The sequence below is a fragment of the Bubalus bubalis genome, chromosome 16, assembly GCF_019923935.1.
Source record: "Bubalus bubalis isolate 160015118507 breed Murrah chromosome 16, NDDB_SH_1, whole genome shotgun sequence".
Classification (NCBI taxonomy): domain Eukaryota; kingdom Metazoa; phylum Chordata; class Mammalia; order Artiodactyla; family Bovidae; genus Bubalus; species Bubalus bubalis.
The window spans coordinates 39220893-39243833 of NC_059172.1; the positions used below are offsets into that span (position 1 = coordinate 39220893).

Below are 22941 nucleotides of genomic sequence, written 5' to 3' on the forward strand. Positions count from 1 at the left end.
ATCCAATAGCTAAACGAAATATGCTATACAATGAAATACTGCTTAATAATAGAAATGGATAACTACTCATACAAGCAAACAACATGGTTGAATTTAAAATTTATTATGCTATGTGAAAGAAAGAATCAATGAAAGAATACTTCTTGTATTATTCCATTTATATAAAATGCAAACTAATTAATAGTAACCCAAGAAGAGATGGCAAGAATACACAGAAGAACTGTACAAAAAAGATCTTCACGACCCAGATAATCACGATGGTGTAATCACTGACCTAGAGCCAGACATCCTGGAATGTGAAGTCAACTAGGCCTTAGAAAGCATCACTACGAACAAAGCTGGTGGAGGTGATGGAATTCCAGTTAAGCTATTCCAAATCCTGAAAGATGATGCTGTGAAAGTGCTGCACTCAATATGCCAACAAATTTGGAAAACTCAGCAGTGGCCACAGGACAGGAAAAGGTCAGTTTTCATTCCAATCCCAAAGAAAGGCAATGCCAAAGAATGCTCAAACTACCGCACAGTTGCACTCATAATAACACGCTAGTAAAGTAACGCTCAAAATTCTCCAAGTCAGGCTTAGCAATATGTGAACTGTGAACTTCCTGATGCTCAAGCTGGTTTTAGAAAAGGCAGAAGAACCAGAGATCAAATTGCCAACATCCGCTGGATCATGGAAAAAGCAAGAGAGTTCCAGAAAAGCATCTATTTCTGCTTTATTGACTATGCCAAAGCCTTTGACTGTGTGGATCACAATAAACTGTGGAAAATTCTTCAAGAGATGGGAATACCAGACCACCTGATCTGCCTCTTGAGAAATTTGTATGCAGGTCAAGAAGCTACAGTTAGAACTAGACATGGGACAACAGACTGGTTCCAAATAGGAAAAGGAGTTCGTCAAGGCTGTATATTGTCACCCTGCTTATTTAACTTATATGCAGAGCACCTCATGAGAAACGCTGGACTGGAAGAAACACAAGCTGGAATCAAGATTGCCGGGAGAAATATCAATAACCTCAGATAAACAGATGACACCACCCTTATGGCAGAAAGTGAAGAGGAACTCAAAAGCCTCTTGATGAAAGTGAAAGTGGAGAGTGAAAAAGTTGGCTTAAAGCTCAACATTCAGAAAACAAAGATCATGGCATCCGGTCCCATCACTGCATGGGAAATAGATGGGGAAACAGTGGAAACAGTGTCAGACTTTATTTTGGGGGGCTCCAAAATCACTGCAGATGGTGACTGCAGCCATGAAATTAAAAGACGCTTCCTCCTTGGAAGGAAAGTTATGAGCAACACAGATAGCATATTCAAAAGCAGAGACATTACTTTGCCAACAAAAGTCCACCTAGTCAAGGCTATGGTTTTTCCTGTGGTCATGTATGGATGTGAAAGTTGGACTGTGAAGAAGGCTGAGCGCCGAAGAATTAATGCTTTTGGACTGTGGTGTTGGAGAAGACTCTTGAGAGTCCCTTGGACTGCAAGGAGATCCAACCAGTCCATTCTGAAGGAGATCAGCCCTGGGATTTCTTTGGAAGGAATGATGCTAAAGCTGAAACTCCAGTACTTTGGCCACCTCATGCGAAGAGTTGACTCATTGGAAAACAGTCTGAGGCTGGGAGGGATTGGGGGCAGGAGGAGAAGGGGATGACAGAGGATGAGATGGCTGGATGGCATCACTGACTCGATGGATGTGAGTCTCAGTGAACTATGGAAGTTGGTGATGGACAGGGAGGCCTGGCATGCTGCGATTCATGGGGTTGCAAAGAGTCGGACACGACTGAGCAACTGATCTGATCTGATCTGATCTGAAAGCAAATCTGGTTGCCTGGGACTGGAGCAGAGGAGCAATAGACTGCAAAGGGGCACTGTAAATTTTGGGGGATCATGAAAATATTTTCTGTCTTGATCATGGGAATAGTTTCAAGGTTTTAGTGGTTTCAACTTGGCAAAATTCATCAAAATGTGTACCTTAAATGGATGCATTTTTTGTGTATAGATCATTTCTCAATAAAATTAACATAAAAATAAGAAAATAATTTAAACTAGGATAGAGGAAGCCACATGTTTCCATCTTCTGTGGGACCTTTCAAGTGCAAGAACATAGGTTCATTTATGTGGGAGTATACACTTACACTTCCCTGGTGGCTCAGACGGTAAAGTGTCTGTCTACAACGTGGGAGACCCGGGTTCGATCCCTGGGTTGGGAAGATCGCCTGGAGAAGGAAATGGCAATCCACTCCAGGACTATTGCCTGGAAAATCCCATGGACAGAGGAGCCTGGTAGGCTACAGTCCACGGGGTCGCAAAGTGTTGGACACGACTGAGCGACTTCACTATTCACTATATGCGTACACTTAGATATTACTTTCGTGAGACCATTTTATTCCTATATTCTAATTTGCTTTTAGACTAGTGAGGATTCTGGCAGCATTGTAAAACCACATAGCAAGAGAAGATCTTTTCCTTTTCCTTGGGTTTATATTTTTGTCTTTATGTACCTAGCGATTAGTAGCAAATGCCTTGGCTATGGTTGAAACATGTGGCATTGTCTTGAGGACAGAAAGAAACTGAACTGGGACCTGAACCAGGAGCAGCCAAGTGTTTAGAGGATGTTTTTGGATAACTGAGGAGACTGAAGAAAAAAGCTGAATCCCTGTGGGCTCAAAGAAATGTGAAACCAGCATGGGAACAGCCTAGGACAGAGTTGTACTTCTTACCAGCAGGTGAGACCCTTGAGGTGGAACGTAAGTGCATCCCAGCTTGCACCCAGTAACTTGTTTAAACCTCTCTCTGCCTTTTGTTTTCTCAACGCATCCATTCTATTGCCATCTTCCCAGGGTCTCAGGCCCCAAAAGAGTCTAGTTTCATTCTTCTTCATTCTCTTCTTCACTTCCCACAATCAAACGACTCATCTTCATAATTTTACATATAATTTACACTTACTGGTCTACTCCGAAGTGCCAGGCAATTTTTGAGACAATGGGGTTAGAGAGATAAATAAGACAAAGGCTGAGTAGGTCTTTTGAACCAACAGTCCAGAAGCATTGAGAGGGGTCTAAGAATGCAGGAAAGATTACATCAAAGAGAGCATTAGTTGAAGCTCTTCTCACATTTGGTGACATCCCTTTCCATTTCTACAGAGTGTAGAAGCTATGTGGTCAGACCTTCGTCATCTTCAAAGATTGTCACCTTCAAATTAAGACTCTATTATCCATTCTTGTGTTCTTCCCTCTGGTCCCTAAGGAAGAGGCACCCCTAACCTCTTTGCAATACTAACTCTGTCCTCTAAATCCTGCTGCTACTCACTTCCCTTGGGCTTTTTCTTTTTTTTCTTTATCTTGGGTCTAAAATATCTTGAATATTTTACTTTTGTGGTTGCTTCACTTTGGATAAGAAAACACACATCTTCCCATTTTGTTTAAATATAGAGTGGATCTTGTCTCCTCCATAAGCTTTTCTTTATATTTCTTTTATTGCCAGATTTCTCTAAAAGGAATTTCAAATTTAGCACTTCTGGCTCAGTAAATGTTTGTTGATGAAATAAATTGTTGAATGCATCCTATCCACTTATTATTATTTAGTTTCACTTCTGCCCTCACCTTTTTCTAGAAAAAGTTCTCTAGAAGCCTGATATTCACATTCTAATTATCCAGTCCAGGGAGCCTTTCCAGCTTTCTATCCTTTTGAATCTGGGAGCTCCTCTTTGTGGACCATCTCTCCTCTCGTGTACCCATCATGATAATGTGCCTTTGAGTGAATGAGATCATACAAGTACTGCTGATTAGAAGTTTGGTAAAGATTTTTTAAATGTCAGCATTTGCTTCACACATATTTATTGAGGGCTTGCAGCATGCTGGGAAATGCTTTAGGCACTGTGTGTTGACCAATGAATAAGGCAGGTTAGCTCCCTGCCTTTAGAGTGTTTACCTCTACTGAGGGAAGCAGACCATAAACTTCAAAATATTTGAAGAAGGAAAATAATTTCAGGTTAAGTGTTAGCAAAGAAACAATCAGATAATTGGATGGAGAGTAACCTGAGACTGCTTTTGATCATGTAGTTAGAGAATATGTGTTCAAGGACTCTGCTGCTAATCGTGAGCTGCTTTAGGCTCTTTATGCAGTGCCCAGCCTTTTCCAGTTTCTATCAAATATCATGGTGTCACTGGTGATCTAAAGGAAAAGAAAATACTAATTTGAAAAGATCCTCCCCATGCCTGACTAGGTTCATTCCAGCATTATTTACAATAACCAAAGTTCAAAGCAACATAAATGTCCATTGATGGATGGATGGATAAAGAAAGTGTGATACATTTCTAATGGAATATTATTCAGCAAAAAAGAGAGAGAGAGAGAGAAATCCTGCCATTTGTGACAACATGGTTTGACCTTGAGGGCATTACGTTAAATAAAATGTCAGACAAAGATAAATACCATATGATCTCACTTACATATGGAATCTAAAACAAAACATAACCAAAAACGAGCTAAATGATACAGAGAACAGATGGGTGGTTGCCAGAGGTTGGGGGAGAAGGACGGAAAATGGGTGAAGGAGGTACAAAGGCTGAAATTTCCAGTTATAAAAGGAATGAGTTCTGGGAATGTTATGTGCAGCATGATGACTATAGCTGATAATACACTATTGTGATTTGAAAGTTTATAAGAAGACCTTAACATTTTTCATCATAAGGAAAATAAACTATAACTGTGTGGTGATGGATCGTTACTAGGCTTGCTGTGGGTTATCATTTGGCAATATATACACATATAGAATCATGTTGCATGGTGTAACTAATATTATATGTGAATTATATCTCAATAAAAAAGAAAAAAGTAACAAAATGTTAGCTTGCCTCTTAAATTCTACCTCCTACTGTAGATTTTACTATTTCTGTAGCTCCTTTTTGGGCTTGGATTTATGGTGTTGAATGGCCTATCCAGTTAGAAACTTATTTTGAATCCCTAACTCTAGCCCTTTGCGGGTATTATTCCATTTTGATGGGCAAATGGTAATGTGGGCACCTTTTATTTCTTGGAAGCCATTTTGTACTACTTCTTCACCTAAACTATGTCCCTGTTAGTTACCTACTAAATGCCGGGCATTAGTTTGCACTATTTGACTGCTCTGTATAAGAAGCTCTTGAATCTGTATCTCTATCCTTGTATGGTCCACCTTTCACAGTGCATCTGAAACTCATACTTGTTTACAAAACTCGAAGAGTCCTCATTGGTTTATGATATGATCAAATTACTTGTCCCCAGCATTCAATCCCCCTCACAATGTGGCAACAATCAACCCAGTCACCATTTTTTTCTTTGAAGTGAAGTGAAGTGAAGTGAAGTCACTCAGTTGTGTCTGACTGTTTGTGACCCCATGGACTGTAGCCTACCAGGCTCCTCTGTCCATGGGATTATCAGGGAAGAGTACTGGAGTGGGTTGCCATTTCCCTCTCCAGAGGATCTTCCCGACCCAGGGATTGAATCCGGGTCTCCAGCATTGTAGGCAGACACTTTACCGTCTGAACCTTCTGTTATATTACTTCTCTCTTATGGTTTGGTTTCCTGGCTGCAAGACAGTTGGCATCTTAGCTCCCCCACTGGGAATCAAACCTCTAAAAGCAAAGTCTTAACCACTGGACTGCCAGGGAAGTCCCAGCCCAGTTCTTTTTACAACCACTCTTTTTCCTTTTCTGAACTTCTAGTTCACTTTCTTCCCGTAAAAGCTGTACTCTGTCATCTTTCCTCAATCTCAAAATTTATTTAACCCTGTCTGTTGAGGTGGAGCAGAATATGCCACCACCAAATCTGCCACTTTGACATGTGGATTGTTCTGAGCAGAAGGCAATTAAGACCCAGCAGACTCAGGAAAAGCTTTTTTACCTCTCCTTGAACTCCCTAAAATAATTATATAGAGGGCCTGTACCAGAAAGTCTTGGAGAAGGAAATGGCAACCCACTCCAGTATTCTTGCCTGGAGAACTCCATGGACAGAGGAGCCTGGTGGGCTACAGTCTGTGGGGTAGCAAAGAGTTGGAGTGACTGAACGACTAACACTATACCAGAAAGAGCTATTACCAGAGACAGCTTTTTTATCAGAAAGACATATCTGCATGGCATCGCAAACATTTGCTTACCAATCATTTGCTCTTCCCATCTTCTGAATTGTCTCCCTTCTCTTTGAAGCCCCAGACCCCTACTGCCTTCTCCTTAGCTTGAGATGGTATATATGCCTCAATTGCCAGACCATCTTTGAGTCTTGTTGGGGATTCTGTGAGTATGTAATTAAACTTAACTTTGTCCTGTTAATCTGTTTAAATCAATACAAATATTAGATCATCAAAATATTATATTAGATGAGCATTTCCCAGGACACTATACTTCTAACCCAATTCTCCTTATTTGTGAAGCCTTCCTTTATTCTTCCAGGTCAAGTTAGTTCTCCTCTTCTCTGTATTTACCATAGCACCTTTTACTTACATGAGCCATAATAAAGTTAAACTTTTCATGAGTCCTCTTCTCTTGGAAAGCAGTGATGGTTAAAAGAACTCCATGCAACCTTTTGTGCTCTGAGAATTAACTTACTGCAAAGAGCTACCTTTTAGCATAAGACTTAGGTAAGAATCATTGGTGTGTTCCCCTATTACTTATAAGGAGGCCAGACACAGACCCCTTTTTTAAAAATTAACTGCTTTTCTTTCTCTCTTTCTTTATTGCTATACAGTAGATCTTTCTTGGTTACTTATTTTAAATATACCATCAGACAAAGACCCTTAAAATTCCATTCTTTGCCTCATGAAACTTTCACTGAGCTGTTTGTCCCTCTGCTCAATTGAAGTGTTTGAAACTAAACAGTAATTAAACTTCTCTTCTTTTTAGCCCCCTTAAGGTTGACCCATCCTTGTTCTGATCCAGTATACAACCCCTCCTTAATGATCGCTCCTAAGAATAAAAATATTTCCTTTTATACACACCCTCTATTCTGTGTTTTTTCTAGCCTGTTGACTCTTCACTACAAAAGAAAATTCCTTTCTTCTTGTCCTTTGAGATGCTTGCAGTTCTGTTTGAATTGTTTTCTCTATTACAATAGTCTCTTTCCCTTTATTGCAATAATCCTTTCAAATGAAGTCTCTTTTTATGTAAGTGTAGATTTATTTTTATTTGACAATAGAAGTTACCAAATTATTTGTCTCTTTTGATAATGTACACCCTTTCCTTCAGATCTGGAGCTGTTTATTGGAACAATGAGAATGTTAGATCCATATTTGTGTTCTCATCATGTCTTAATCTGCTTTGATCTCTGACTGTCCCTATTCCCGTTTCCATCAATTTCTGTTTTTATTTTAGTCTCTGAGTATGTTGTTGTATCTCTCTGTCTACCCATTTCTCTCCTTTTCCTTCACTTACCTGTCTCCTGGAGGCCAAGCTCCTGTCTTCAGTTTGCTCCAGAGAGATGAGTGAGAAAGCAGAGCAGGTTCCTTCCCTGAGTCTGGCAGTTTGCTTATTGAAATCTCCAGCCTAGACCTCAGCTCCTTCTGTGGTAAAAGGGCAAGCAGGAAGTGAAAAACTGGTTTCACTTTTGTGTTTTTTTCCCCTCTTTTAAAAGATCAGCTGATTTAAAGGAATCCTACTCATTTATTTATTCTTTCATTCATTCGTTTATAATTGTGATTTATATTTATTTATATAATTGTGATTAGATAATTGTGATTTGTAATTGTGTTCACATTGTGATTCCTGGTTGTTAAGGTTATTGCAAATGGAAGACTAATGTTGGGGGGAGCGGTGTGTGTGCATGTTTCTTTAGGGTGGCCTGGGGTGAGCACCAGATAATGAACATGGGAGAAACAGGATAGGGAACGAATTTCAGAAAAGAGACAAGGGCACGATAGAATGTCCTCCTCAGGGAACTTGCTTTAACTGCTTTACTTCTAGCTCTGTGATTGATTTGAAAATTAACAAAGTTTCAAAAGTGTATTAGCTGATGTGGATGATCAACACTAACATGAGCTAAATTCTTAAAAGCATACTGTGTGTTTATAGTGAGAAAGAGAATTTTACTGTTCTCTAATTTTATATTAGAGCTTTTTTAATAGTTTAGTTGCTAAGTCGTGTCCGACTTTTGCAACCCCATGGACTGTAGCCCACCAGGCTCCTCTGTCCATGGGATTCTCCAGGCAAGAATACTGGAGTGGATTGCCATTTCCTTCTCCAGGGGATCTTCCCAACCAAGGAATTGAACCCAGGTCTCCTGCATTGCAGACGGATTCTTTGACTTAATTACAAGGGAAGCAGAGCTTTTCAGTAATGTTAAAAATCTGTTTTCCCTTACAACATTTCATGTAAAGCATTTTGTTTCATTGATTATTATCCTACCCCATGATTTAATTCATTATAATTTTCCTTGTAGACAGTACTGCCTGCTCCATTGTTGGTCTGTTCAAGCTGTGTATGTCTGCACATGTCTTCTTGGAGGAGAACCTCATGCTCATTTTTCCCAGGACCTCTAGAAATGCTACCCACATCATCTCATATTTCCCCTTTCCACTCCCAGTGCACCTGTCCGTCTCCCCTTCACGGGCCTGTACTGAGCTGTCTGTGCTGCTCTCAGAGCACTGACTCCACCTGCCGATGCTCCCGTCACAGTGTGCTGCTCTGTAACTGCTGCTTGTCTCCCTCATTTCTCCCATCCGCCAAACCTCAAACATCCCACCTCTCTTTGTTCCTCCCAGTTGTGGGGGATCTGTCTTATTCATCTTTGTATCCCAAATGTAGTGCATGAACCATATAGATGAACAAAATGTCATGATTGGTCTGTCATGAGCCTGTTTCTTTAGCTATATGTGAGAATATTAACAGCTATTTCAGTGAATAAGGGGTGGAATGGTACCCTTCCAATTAGACTTCCCTTTTCCTACTTTTAGAATAGGAATGGAAGTGTTTTCTAGTAGGCCAGGGTTTACATGTCAGCCATTAGTTTGAGTCCAGGGTGCAGCAGTTCCTAGCTATATTTGCTTATGCGTGTGGAGAGGGCGACCTAAGGAATGAGGAGCAGTCGAGGGGTGGAATGGATTTGTGTCAGTAGCACCATCCACTCGCAGAATATTAATGAGGATAAAATGAGGTAGGTTAATCTCACCCAGTGCTTGGCCTGAAGTAGACGTTCACGTATGAATTCTTTTCCCCAGCACACAATTTGTTTGATGATCAAATCTGTCAGAACAAGAACTATCAAGGGACTTGTCTTTAGCACCAGAGTTCCCTCCACTGCTTAATCTACACATCTGAGTGTTTCTGTGTACGTGTGAGTTTTTGCGTTCTTGTGCTGGGCTTTGTGTCAGTGCCCGTGTCTTCTCTATTGCTATGCTTTGGGTCTAGAGATCATAGAGTCTGATGCACCTCAGATTCTCTCACAGAGTGAGTAAATTTTCTGTACATGGTAAGATTTCAGTAAATGTATAAATTAGTGAAGGGGTAAAAGCAATCCCTTAGAATAAAATCAGATTTGAAACCAAGTTTATTTCACCACACATTTACCTCCCAGTCAGTTCAGTTCCGTTCAGTCACTCAGTCATGTCCGACTCTTTGCGACCCCATGAATCGCTGCACGCCAGGCCTCCCTGTCCATCACCAACTCCCAGAGTTCACCCAGACTCATGTGCATCGAGTCAGTGATGCCATCCAGCCATCTCATCCTCTGTCATCCCCTTCTCCTCCTGCCCCCAATGCCTCCCAGCATCAGACTCTTTTCCAATGAGTCAACTCTTTGCATGAGGTGGCCAAAGTACTGGAGTTTCAGCTTTAGCATCAGTCCTTCCAAAGAACACCTAGGACTGATCTCCTTCAGAATGGACTGGTTGGATCTCCTTGCAGTCCAAGGGACTCTCAACAGTCTTCTCCAACACCACAGTTCAAAAGCATCAATTCTTCCACGCCCAGCCTTCTTCACAGTCCAACTCTCACATCCATACATGACCACAGGAAAAACCATAGCCTTGACTAGACAAACCTTTGTTGGCAAAGTAATATCTCTGCTTTTGAATATGCTACCTAATCTAGATTGGTCATAACTTTCCTTCCAAGGAGTAAGCATCTTTTAATTTCATGGCTGCAGTCACCATCTGCAGTGATTTTGGAGCCCCCCAAAATAAAATCTGACACTGTTTCCACTGTTTCCTCATCTATTTCCCATGAAGTGATGGGACCAGATGCCATGATCTTCGTTTTCTGAATGTTGAGCTTTAAGCCAACTTTTTCACTCTCCACTTTCACTTTCATCAAGAGGCTTTTGAGTTCCTCTTCACTTTCTGTCATAAGGGCCGTGTCATCTGTTTATCTGAGGTTATTGATATTTCTCCCGGCAATCTTGATTCCAGCTTGTGTTTCTTCCAGTCCAGCATTTCTCATGATGTACTCTGCATATAAGTTAAATAAGCAGGGTGACAATATACAGCCTTGATGTACTCCTTTTCCAATTTGGAACCAGTCTGTTGTTCCATGTCTAATTCTAACTGTTGCTTCTTGACCTGCATACAAATTTCTCAAGAGGCAGATCAGGTGGTCTGGTATTCCCATCTCTTGAAGAATTTTCCAGTTTCTTGTGATCCACACAGTCAAAGGCTTTGGCATAGTCAATAAAGCAGAAATAGATGCTTTTCTGGAACTCTCTTGCTTTTTCCATGATCCAGCGGATGTTGGCAATTTGATCTCTGGTTCCTCTGCCTTTTCTAAAACCAGATTGAACATCAGGAAGTTCACGGTTCACATATTGCTGAAGCCTGGCTTGGAGAATTTTGAGCATTTCTTTACTAGCATGTGAGATGAGTGCAATTGTGTGGTAGTTTGAGCGTTCTTTGGCATTGCCTTTCTTTGGGACTGGAATGAAAACTGACCTTTTCAGTCCTGTGGCCACTGCTGAGTTTTCCAAATTTGCTGGCATATTGAGTGCAGCACTTTCACAGCATCATCTTTCAGGATTTGAAAGAGCTCAACTGGAATTCTATCACCTCCACTAGCTTTGTACGTAGTGATGCTTTCTAAGGCCCACTTGACTTCACATTCCAGGATGTCTGGCTCTAGGTCAGTGATCACACCATCATGATTATCTGGGTCATGAAGATCTTTTTTGTACAGTTCTTCTGTGTATTCTTGCCACCTCTTCTTAATATCTTCTGCTTCTGTTAGGTCCATACCATTTCTGTCCTTTATTGTGCCCATCTTTGCATGAAATGTTCCCTTGGTATCTCTAATTTTCTTAAAGAGATCTCTAGCCTTTCCCATTCTGTTGTTTTCCTCTATTTCTTTGCATTGGTGGCTGAGGAAGCCTTTCTTATCTCTTCTTGCTGTTCTTTGGAACTCTGCATTCAGATGCTTATATTTTTCCTTTTCTCCTTTGCTTTTCACTTCTATTCTGTTCACCGCTATTTGTAAGGCCTCCCCAGGTAGCCATTTTGCTTTTTTGCATTTCTTTTCCATGGGGATGGTCTTGATCCCTGTCTCCTGTACAATGTCACGAACCTCATTCCATAGTTCATCAAGCTCTCTTATCTATCAGATATAGGCCCTTAAATCTATTTCTCACTTCCACTGTATAATCATAAGGGATTTGATTTAGGTCATACCTGAATGGTCTAGTGATTTTCCCTACTTTCTTCAGTTTAAGTCAGAATTTGGTAATAAGGACTTCATGATCTGAGCCACAGTCAGCTCCCGGTCTTGTTTTTGCTGACTGTATAGAGCTTCTCCATCTTTGGCTACAAAGAACATAATCAATCTGATTTCAGTGTTGACCATCTGGGGATGTCCATATGTAGAGTCTTCTCTTGTGTTGTTGAAAGAGGTTGTTTGCTATAACCAGTGCATATTCTTGGCAAAACTCTATTAGTCTTTGCCCTGCTTCATTCTGTATTCCAAGGCCAAATTTGCCTGTTACTCCAGGTGTTTCTTGCCTTCCTACTTTTGCATTCCAGTCCTGTATAATGAAAAGGACATCTTTTTGAGGTGTTAGTTCTAAAAGGTCTTGTAGGTCTTCATAGAACTGTTCAACTTCAGCTTCTTCAGCGTTACTGGTTGGGGCATAGACTTGGATTACCGTGATATTGAATGGTTTGCCTTGGAAACGAACAGAGATCATTCTGTCATTTTTGAGATTGCATCCAAGTACTGCATTTCAGATTCTTTTGTTGACCATGATGGCTACTCCATTTCTTCTGAGGGATTCCTGCCCGCAGTAGTAGATATAATGGTTATCTGAGTTAAATTCACCCATTCCAGTCCATTTGAGTTCGCTGATTCCTAGAATGTCGACATTCACTCTTGCCATCTCTTGTTTGACCACTTCCAATTTGCCTTGATTCATGGACCTGACATTCCTGGTTCCTATGCGATATTGCTCTTTACAGCATCGGACGGACCTTGCTTCTATCATGTAAAGTACCTCCCAGTACTCCATATCAACGCCCAATACAGAAAACAGACTTTAGCTTTCTTTTTCACTTTTCTCTCAATTCCAGAAAATGTATGTTTTTAACATGAACTTCGGTTCAATGACTAGTGAGTGTTTTTTGAAAGATGTTTTCACTAGTCTTTTTGTTTCTTTATTTATTGCCAGTTTTTAACTTAAGTTCTCTTTGAAAAATTATAGCTTTATTCTGAATAAACTGAGGAAAAAGGAAATCACCGAGTACTCCACAGTGATGCTAGAGAGAGCCGAGCACCCAGGGCTGGAACTAGGGTGAGGCAAGAGAAGAGTTTAGGGTACAAGGGAACTTGAAAGTGAGAGAGATTTAAATTTTGTAGTTTGAGTTCCTCACTTGCTTCACCCTAATTTCAGCCCTTTTAGCTTCAGCTAAAAATTCTGGAATGAACCAATCCATCTCTAACCTATTGATTACAGAGAAAAGGGCAGCTGAGATCACTGAGTCTCTCTTGTCTGAAATTTCCCCCTGATTCTTTCCTTCTAATTGGCTCTTCTTTGACTACGAGAATATGTCCGTTCAGGGATTCTTTTGGCTTCTGCAATGAGGTGGGTGATACTTGCCAGCAAAAAAGGGGTGGTGGTATTTTTCTTTTCCCCCTTTTATTTCTTTTGGCTGTCAAATAATTAAAATGACACAAGACATTCACAGTAGAAAATAAGTTTAATATGTATGTTTGGAGAATTAACATAGGCATGAGAAATTTGAAAGATAGTAACGCAAGGTGAGGTACATTTACAAACCATACTGGACTAAGGAGAAAGAGGTAGGAGTCTGGGACTTCAAAGGGAAGTAAAGTAATTCACAGGAAAACATAGAGATTTAATGTTTGTTAAACAAATGTTCGCTGGTCAATCTAGAGAGAATAGGACACAGAGAGGACTTCGATCAAACTGGCCTTGCTAAGTTTCTCCCTGTTTAGCACACCTAATTCATAGTATACTATAGTTACATATAGTGCTGTATAGTTATCTTTAGTGGTATCTCCCTCCTGGAACAGGCTCTATATTCTGTTCTCTTAGGCAGTTAGGTAGAAGTTCAAAGTTTCTTTCTGAGTCTTTTGGAACTTCCTTACCTTCAGGTTGAAATAATCTACACACCCAAGTGGCACATGTTGGGTCACCTGCACTGTATCCCATCAAAAGAGAGGAAGAAGAGGAGGAAAAAAAGCAGACAACCTCAGTATTTTAGAAAACAAAACAAAACAAAACAGTTTTCCTTTGTTTCAACACCAGATGTGTCTGGGGCTGTCCCTACAACAAGCAATTCTACAGCACTAGTGCCTGGAAAATTTCATGGACGGAGGAGCCTGGTAGGCTGCAGCCCATGAGGTCGCTAGGAATCGGACATGACTGGATATGACTTTCACTTTTCATTTTCATGCATTGGAGAAGGAAATGGCAACCACTCCAGTATTCTTGCCTGGAGAATCCCAGGGACAGGGGAGCCTGGTGGGTTGCCGTCTTTGGGGTCGGACAGAATCGGACAATACTGAAGCGACTTAGCAGCAGCAGCAGCAGCCGGTGTCTTACCATTTAACTTGATTCTGACACTATGTATCTTTCTGAATATACTGTCAGGTCCCACAGTTTAAGGGCTTAGTCCCAGGAAACTGCCACTGGCTTCACATGTCAATTTCAGGCAGTAGACCCCCAGATTACCCTCAACTTCTGTATGCTGCTGCTGCTGCTGCTGCTGCTAGGTCGCTTCAGTCGTGTCCGACTCTGTGCGACCCCAGAGACGGCAGCCCACCAGGCTTCCCCATTCCTGGGATTCTCCAGGCAAGAACACTGGAGTGGGTTGACATTTCCTTCTTCAATGCATGAAAGTGAAAAGTGAAAGTGAAGTTGCTCAGTCGTGTGCGACTCCTAGTGACCCCATGGGCTGCAGCCTACCAGGCTCCTCCGTCCACGGAATTTCCCAGGCAAGAGTATGGAGTGGGGTGCCGTTGCCTTCTCCAAACTTCTGTATGACTTGGCTATAAATCAGAAGTTCCTGAAAGCTGCCTCTTCAGGTTTGATGTACTTGCTAGAGCAACTTCTAAAACTCAGGGAAGAGTTATGTTTACTAGTTGAGTAAAGAATGTGATAAAGGATATAGATAAACAGACAGATGAAGAGATACATAGGTTGAGGTCTGGTGGGTTCTGTCCCTGTGGAGTAGGGGTCCATCCCTCTCTTGGTATATGTGGATGTGTTCACCAAACTGAAAGCCCTTCAAACCCCATGCTATTGGGATTTTATGTAGGCTTTCTCATATAGGATTCATCTATCTTTAAGTTAATTTCCAGCCCCTCTCTGGAAAATGGGAAGTGGAGGCCTGAAAATATGAAACTTTTAATCATGGCTTTGTCTTTCCGGTGACCGTCTCCCATCCAGGGACACAACCAGTGTAGCGTCATTAGAAGAAAAGTGCTTCTACCATTTTTACTACTTAGGAATTTATAAGCATTTCAAGAACCTGTTTTATGAACTGGGACAAAGATTACTTACATATTTCTCATTATACATAACAATATTACAGAGGGAAAGACACAGAGGCATCAGATCCTGCCTTCAGTGGACTTCTCCCCCTACCTCTCAGGGCAGTGGCCAGCTGCAACCAGTAGGGCTTTGCTAGCCCTAGGTAGAGGCAGAAAGGAAGAGCGTCTTCTCCTGTGAACCCTGAGATTTTCCTGCTTCTGCTGTCTGACTCTACTTCCAGTCTACTCCCTTTAGAAAACATGAATTTCTAAGCCAATATTTAGGTGGCATTGTCCTTGCAGATGACAGGGATGTAAAAATTTGGGGTGATTTGTCAAGTTTAGGGATGGCTATCAGTACTAGTCTTCTTAAAGTAATGTATATACATGGAAAGTGGACCTGAACTCCATTGTTGTTACTTTCTAATTATGCAAACTTTGGTCACACATTTAATCTTTCTCAGTTTTTCAGTAACTAAGTTGGACCCTATAGGGCTTTCCCTAAACCAAACTGCCCACCCTGCCATGTGCTCCATCTGCCTCTTTGTAGAAAAGCTTTAGTCTCCCAGGTCTCCCCTGAGTCACAAAAGGCTGGCTCAAGACTTGATTTAAAGACTGTGAATTTGTAGTAACAAAAAATAGAAGCTGGGCCAGGAGAACTGGTAACAATTTAAACAACAGATCAGACATATAGCAGTCACAGTATCTGTAGTTTCTTTCTGAAGTACATAGATAATGGTGTCTAATACAACTTCTTGAGTTGTTTTGCAAGTACTATAAAGCCTCCACCAGATGTAAGAAGTTAACTGCATTATGACTGTGAGAACATGGCTCCCAGACTGATTGGAGTCTGAGGATTGATGGTATTAACCCCTATGACACCAACTTGTTATATCACCATCAACCAATCAGAGAATTATGCACAAGCTGATCACACACCTTTGATTCTCTCCCTCACTGTGCCTTAAAAAAAAAATAAAAAAGAGGGGGCCTTTTCTGAAATCTACTGGGGAATCTGGACCTTTTGACCCCATATTACTCCTTGTACGGCTCTGTGATAAATGCAGCATGTTTCATAGCTCAGCTGGTGAAGAATCTGCCTGCAGTGTGGGAGGCCAAGTTTGATTCCTGGGTAGGGAAGATGCCCATGAGAAGGGATAGACTACCCACTCCAGTATTCTTGAGCTTCCCTGGTGACTCATCTACTAAGAATCAGCCTGAAATATGGGAGACCTGGGTTCAATCCCTGGGTTGGGAAGATCCCCTGGAGAAGTGAACAGCTATCCACTCCAGTATTCTGGCTAGAGAATTCCATGGACTGTATAGTCCATGGGTATAGTCTGCAAAGAGTCAGCTAGGACTGAATGACTTTCCCTTTCACTTTGCTTCATCAAAACTTGGTGTCAGTAGATCGGGTTTACATGTGCTAATGGACTCAAGTTTATAAAAGTTCAGTAATATTTCTTTTTGTGACTTTTCATTGTGTTGATGAAATGAGAATTCCAGGGCTTAACCTGAGGTAGGGGCTCAAAATATTAGTTCTTTCCATCTCTTCTTCCCATTTAAGTTCTGCTTAAAGGAATCTCCAGTGTAAACTCCATCTCAGTCTCAGATGGGGATACTGAAACCAATTGTGCAAGACTGAAGGTGTCTCAGACAGTAAAGAATCCACTTGCAGTGCAGGAGTCCTGGGTTCCATCCCTGGGTCAGGAAGATCCCTGGAGAAGGGAATGGCTACCTACTCCAGTATTCTTGCCTAGAGAATTCCATGGATAAAGGAGCCTGATAAGCTACAGTCCATAGTGTTGCAAAGAGTTGGACACGACTAAGCGACTAACTTTGACTTTCACACTGTGTGAAACAGAAGATGGAATTCAAGGATGCTTCCATCACCAAGCCAAGGGGAGAATTTACTATGCCTTTTTAGACATTAGGATAGATTTTATAATTGATGATATTGAATACATTTGAATCCAGGGTAAATATCCATCAATATGAATCTAGAAGAGCAAATGTAGTAAATTTACAGTGGTTGGGGATATAGAGTGGCCCCCATTTCAGAAGAAGCTGAGGGATTTTCAGAATAGCCAGGAAGAATACAAAGGGAAATTATGTCAGAAGCTTAATTTATAGTGTCCACCATGGAAGTGGTAAGAATGAATTTAGGGAAGAGCTCCCAGTAATATGGGAGGAGTCATGGATTTTGCTGGCTCTGAAAGGGATTCGGTTGCATTCTGGTACCATCCATGAATATTGAAAACTTTAGAAGGGATTACTAATTACTAAAGGTATCCCTCGGGTTTAAGGTCAGATATGAGGGTGAAGCAGATCCAGGTTTTTTGCTAATTTGGTCAAATAGAGACTTGGAGTTGACACAATTTGAGATACCATTTTAGGGGAATATTTTTGAACCCTCAATCTGACTATTGCAGACATGTTAGAATATATGCTTTATTGAGTCCTAAAACATGTGCTGCTTCAGTTCGTCCAGGATCTAGTAGCTACTAACTATATTTAGGTGTGGGGGGATACCTAAGTAAGAAACAGTCCAGTGGTGGAATGATTTTCCAGCAACACTAGCTACCTCACATAACATTAATGAGGATAAATGAGATAGGTCAGTCCCAGTGCTTGACCTGAAGCTGGTATTCAACTATGAATTCTTTTCTCCCCCAGCACATTATTTGTTTGAAGGTCAAATGTGTCTGAACAAGAGATACCAAATAGAGTGTCTTCATCTGCAGTGTTGCTTCAGTGTTTACTTTGAACCTGAGTATTTCTATATGAGTGGAGGGTTTTTTTTTTTTTTTTTTTTTTTTTGTATCAGTGCCTGTGTCTTCTCTATTGCTCTGCTGTGGAGAGATCATAGAGTCTTTGTCTGATGTACCTTAGATTCTCACAACGTGAGCACATATTCTATATGTGATAAGATTTCAGGAAACGATAAATTAACTAGGGGGTAAAGCAATCCCATGAACTCAAAATCAGATTCACAAACAAGTTTATTTCACCACATAGCTGCTGCTTGTTACTCAGGTCCATTCCCAATGCTGAGAACAGACTTTTAGCTTCATTTCTCAGTCTGATGTCAAAGTTCCAGAAATGTTTTTAACATAAATGTTTGTTAAGTGATTAGTAAAGGATTTGAGGAGCACTGTGTCAGGAATGAGAATGAATATACATTTCTTATTATAAATCACAATATCACACCAGGGAAAGACACAGAGGCATCAGATCCTGCCTTCAGTGGCCTTCTCTCCCTCTCAGGGCAGTGCCCAGCTGCAAACAGTAGGGCTTTGCTTGCTGGAGGAGGTAGAAAGGAAGAGCATCCTCTTCTCCTGTGAACCCTGAATTTTTCCTATTTCTGTTGTATGATCATACCTCCATCCTACTCACTTCAGAAAACATGGAGTTCTGAGGAAATTATCAGGTGGCATTATGCTTGCATATGACAGGGATCTGAAAATTTGGGCTGATTTGTCCAGTTAAGAGATATCTATTATCATTAGTCCCCACTCTTTTCTCACTACTTTCTAACTCTGTGATCTTGGATTTCATCTTTCAGTTTTCCTCTCCTCTTACCACTTTAAATTGGGTTAATCAAATGAGATAATTTCAGTGCTTTATCTGAAGTAGCGACTCAAAAATTTAATTCTTTCCATCCCTTCTTCCCATTTAAATCTTGCTTAAAAGACCCTCCAGTGTAAATTCCATCTCAGCCTCCTGTGGGGATGTAAAACAAGATGGAATTCAAGAAAGCTTCCTCCACCAAGCCAAGGGGAAAACCTCTTATACATTTCCAGACATCCTGTTGTGCTGTGCTCAGTTGTGTCCAACTCTGTGACCCCGTGAACTGTAGCCCACCAGGCTCCTCTGTCCATGGGGATTTTCCAAGCAAGAATACTGGAGTGGGTTGCCATTTCCTTCTCCAAGGGATCTTCCTAGCCCAGGAATCGAACCCAGGTCTCCCGCATTGCAGGCAGATTCTTTACCATCTAAGCCACCAGGGAAGCCTATAATTTCCTATAATAGATGGTATTGAGCACTCTAGGATCCAGGATAAATATTCACCAATAAGGATCTGGAAGTGTCACTGTAGAGAACTTGCAGTGAATGGGGATTTAGGATGGCCCCCATTGTAGAGGGTCCTGAGGAATTTTCAGAATGGCTGGGTAAAGGACAAAGGGCAATTGAGTCAGAAGACTAACTCAAAGAGTAGCCACCAGAGTAGTGGTAAGGATGGACTTAGGGAAGCGCTTCCAGTAATATGGCAGCAACTGTGGACTTTGCTGACTCTGCACGGGTTCACTTACATTCTGGTAACACCAGTGAATATTGAGAGCATTAGAAGAGATTGTTAATCACTAAAGGTACTCCTGGGGCTTGGGGTCATATTTGAGGGAGAAACAGATCCAAGATTTTGTTAGTTTAGTCAAATAGAGATTTGGACTTGATGTGATTTGAGATACAATTTTAGGGGATCATTTTTGAACCTGGTTGATTGTTTACATATCCAATTTAAGCAATTATTCGATCTACCATGAAATGTATTCTGGGAGAGGTCAAGATGGCAGAGTAGGAGGATGTGGAGCTCACTGTTCCCAAAGAACACATCAGAAATTCATCTACATGTGGAATAATTCTCCCTAAAACATAACGTGAAATGGACTGAAGGAATCTTATATAATCAAGGCTCTTAGAAAGATCTCATGTTATCAGGTAGGTTGGGAGGAAAAGTGATTGGGTTGGGACCTGTGCCCTTAGAATAGAACTCAGAGGAAAAGGGAGAGCCCATAGGTGGGCATCCACTCTGGGTCATGAGGAGGTCGAGTCACAGACCTGCCATTCTAGTCTTGAGGTCCTATGAATAGGGGACAAACCCCACTGGCTGATTGGAGAACTTTGAAGTACAGATAAAAAGGCTCCAGAAACCTCAGTTCCACTCATGAACAATTCCTCTCTCAGGGTAGAGAGACATCTGCCCTAGCAGCTGCCTCAGCATACTCCTCAGTCCCAATTGGAATGAACAGCCTGGCCCCGTGCATTTTACTTCACAGAGTGGCACCAAACCTAGGGCTTCTAGGACCAGGGAAAATACTCAACCTTGCAATGCAGAGGCCATCCATTCCCAGGGCAGAGCACCGGTGGGTGGGTGTCAGCCATTGCTGGCCCTTACTCAGGCAGTGCCCCACAAGCAGCCCAGACTTCTGATTGCAGTGCAGCTGCCAGGATGCTCATGACTGTCTCACTGTGCATCCCAGTTCCAACGAAGCAAACGCTCCATTCACTTACCTACACTTTCCACGTGGCATTAGATCTTGGGTAGCTATGACAGGGGAAAATGTAACCATGAGCTGTATTTGCATGGATACACAGATGCCTACAAAGGCAGAGCATAAGACCTCAGTAGGTGCATAAACCCCATTTACTTCCTCATTCCCTTTGTGGCAAAGGTTCTAGAACAGGCAGAAAGAAACCATAACTTTAAGGGGAGAGAGCGAACACAAGACTGGCCCTAAGGACTTCCACATCAGCAACTTGGGATCAGACCCCACCCTTGGCCACTGAGTAAAGAGAAGTCCCACAGGCAGAGAGGAAGTTCCTATAACCTGCAGAAAGACTGCAGGCTGTAGCTCCACCATATCTAGTCCCACCTCTACCAAGGTGATAGCTGCCAGTACACACTGAGGAAAGGCAGCTGATATCCATGTCAAATTCAGGTTCTCACCAAAGGCACTGGACACATTTAATATGTATAGATGTTCTTCCACAAGAATACCCCTTCAGGACCACAGTAACTGTTTCATCTAAATTGACAGAGGCAGAGAATGTTAAGCAAAAATAAAAATGCAGAAGAACTACTCTCAAATGAAAGAGGAAGAGACAACTCTAGGAAAACAACAACAAAATGAATAAACTATTTACCAGATAAAGATTTCAGAAATTGATAATAAAAATGTTAACTGAATAAGGGAAGATGATTGATCTAAATAGTGATCATTTCAATAAGGAACTAAATTATATAAAAAGACCCAATCAAAAATAGATAATTCAATATCTGAGATTAAAAAAAAAACACTAGAAGGATGAATAGCAGGCTAAGTGGTTCAGAAGAACACATACATGATCTGGAAGATAGAGTAATGGAAATCACCTAATCAGAACAGCAGAAAAATATTCAAATTAAGAAAGAATGTTAGCAGTCTATGAAATCTCTGGGAAACCGTTAAATGTGCCAATATTCACATTATAGATGTTTCAGAAGAAGAAGAGAAAGAAGAAAATGGAAAGTGTATTTGAAGAAATAATGCCTGAAAACAACCCAAACCTGAAGAAGAAAACAGATATTCAGGTATAGGAAGCACAGAGGGTCCCAAACAAGACACACCCAACAGACCCACACCAAGATACATCGTAATTATAATGGCAGTAATTGAAGAGAATTCTAAAGGCAGCAAGAGATAAAGTTATATACAAGGGAACCTCTCTAAAGCTACCATCTGATTTCTCTGCAGAAACTTTGCAGGCCAGAAGCAAATGGCATAATATATTCAAAGTGGTGTAAGGGAAAACCCTGCAACCCAGGGTACTCTATCCAGTAAGACTGTCATTTAGAATAGAAGGAGAGATAAAGAACTTAGACAAGCAAAACTAAAATAATTCCACAATAATAGACCTACCCTGAAACAAATGCTGAAGGGTCTTCTCTCAATGGAAAAGAAGAGTCATAGGAAAAGAAAAATCCCAACAGGAAAGACACCTATATAGTAAGGATTGAAGATCACTTCATCAAGCAGGTACAGGGACTAAAAAACAAAAAATTGGCCAAGTAGTATTCCATTTTATATAGGTACCACACCTTCTGAAGTAAGTCTGAAAGAGAAAAGCAAGTATAGTAACACACATATACATGTAATTTAGGAAAACTCTCCTGAAGGACTTATTTGCAGGATAGAAATAAAGATGCAGATGTAGAGAATGGACTTGTGGACACATGCGGGGAAGGAGAGGGGGAGATGAATTAAGAGAGTAGCACTGATACCCATACATCACCATGTGTCAAACAGAAGCTGCTGTATAACACAGGAGGCTCAACCCAGTGCTCTCTGATGACATAGAAGGGTGGGATGTGATAAAATGACAAAATGAATTTTACAAACTCAGTGCCATCAAAGGCCAAAGCAATATGTCTGGCTTTGTTCTAAGGAAAAAGTAAAATCTGTCATAACAAAACCTGGGAATTCTTCAAAAGGCATCATGCTTACCAGTTATCCATTGTGGTCATATTTCCACAAGGGAAAAAATATATATATAAAACAAATTTTTAGGGAATATAAATAACTCCCCAATATTATGGGCTTCCCTGGTGGCTCAGATGGTAAAAGATTTGTCTGCAATGCAGGAGACATGGGTGGGAGCCACAGGAAAAAATATATATGTAAAAAAAATTCTTAGGGAATATAAATAGTCTTTTAGGAAACTCTCCAATCTTATTAGGTTGATGCAGCATAATGGTGGTTTCAGATTGTGAATTTTAAAGCGTTGTAACTAGGCTCAAACACATCTTTATTAATCAAAATAGGAACCATTACAATCAACGCGTTTTTCCCAATGAAAAATAAGTTTATTTATTCCTGTGGCATAAAACTGCGTGCTTCGAGTTTTGAAAAACTCTTGGAAAGATTTTTCTGTCTCTTCTGGTTGTGGAAGTCTTTTCTCTGCAACCAGTTGTTGAGATACTTGAAGAAGTGGTAGTCAGTTGGCAAGAGTTCAGGTGAATATTGGGCTTCCTAGCTGGCACAGAGCTAAAGAATCTGCCTGCCAACGCAAGAGACGCAGGTTCCATTCCTGGGTTGGGAAGATCCCCTGGAGTAGGAAATGGCAACTCACTTCAGTATTTTTGCATGGAAAATCATAAGGACAGCCCACTGGTGGGCTACAGTCCATGGGGTCACAAAGAGTTGGACACAACTGAGCACAAATGGAGGATGAGGCAAAACTTTGT

General features: G+C 41.1%; 1 protein-coding gene across 5 annotated transcripts in view; it reads right to left on the reverse strand.

Moving 5' to 3' along the window:
* Window positions 1-22941, reverse strand: part of LOC102396589 (interferon-induced very large GTPase 1) — a 190141-nt gene that overhangs the window by 128542 nt on the left and 38658 nt on the right. For 3 of the 5 annotated variants that reach the window (XM_045162933.1, XM_045162931.1, XM_045162932.1), the window contains exon 1: window positions 7407-7551. The exons of 1 other annotated variant lie outside the window; for it this stretch is intronic. The gene's annotated coding sequence lies outside the window, so the exon portion shown is untranslated. Of the gene's footprint in view, window positions 1-7406; window positions 7567-22941 lie in introns of those variants that run through there. One more of the 5 variants, XR_006640094.1, reaches the window with a different exon arrangement.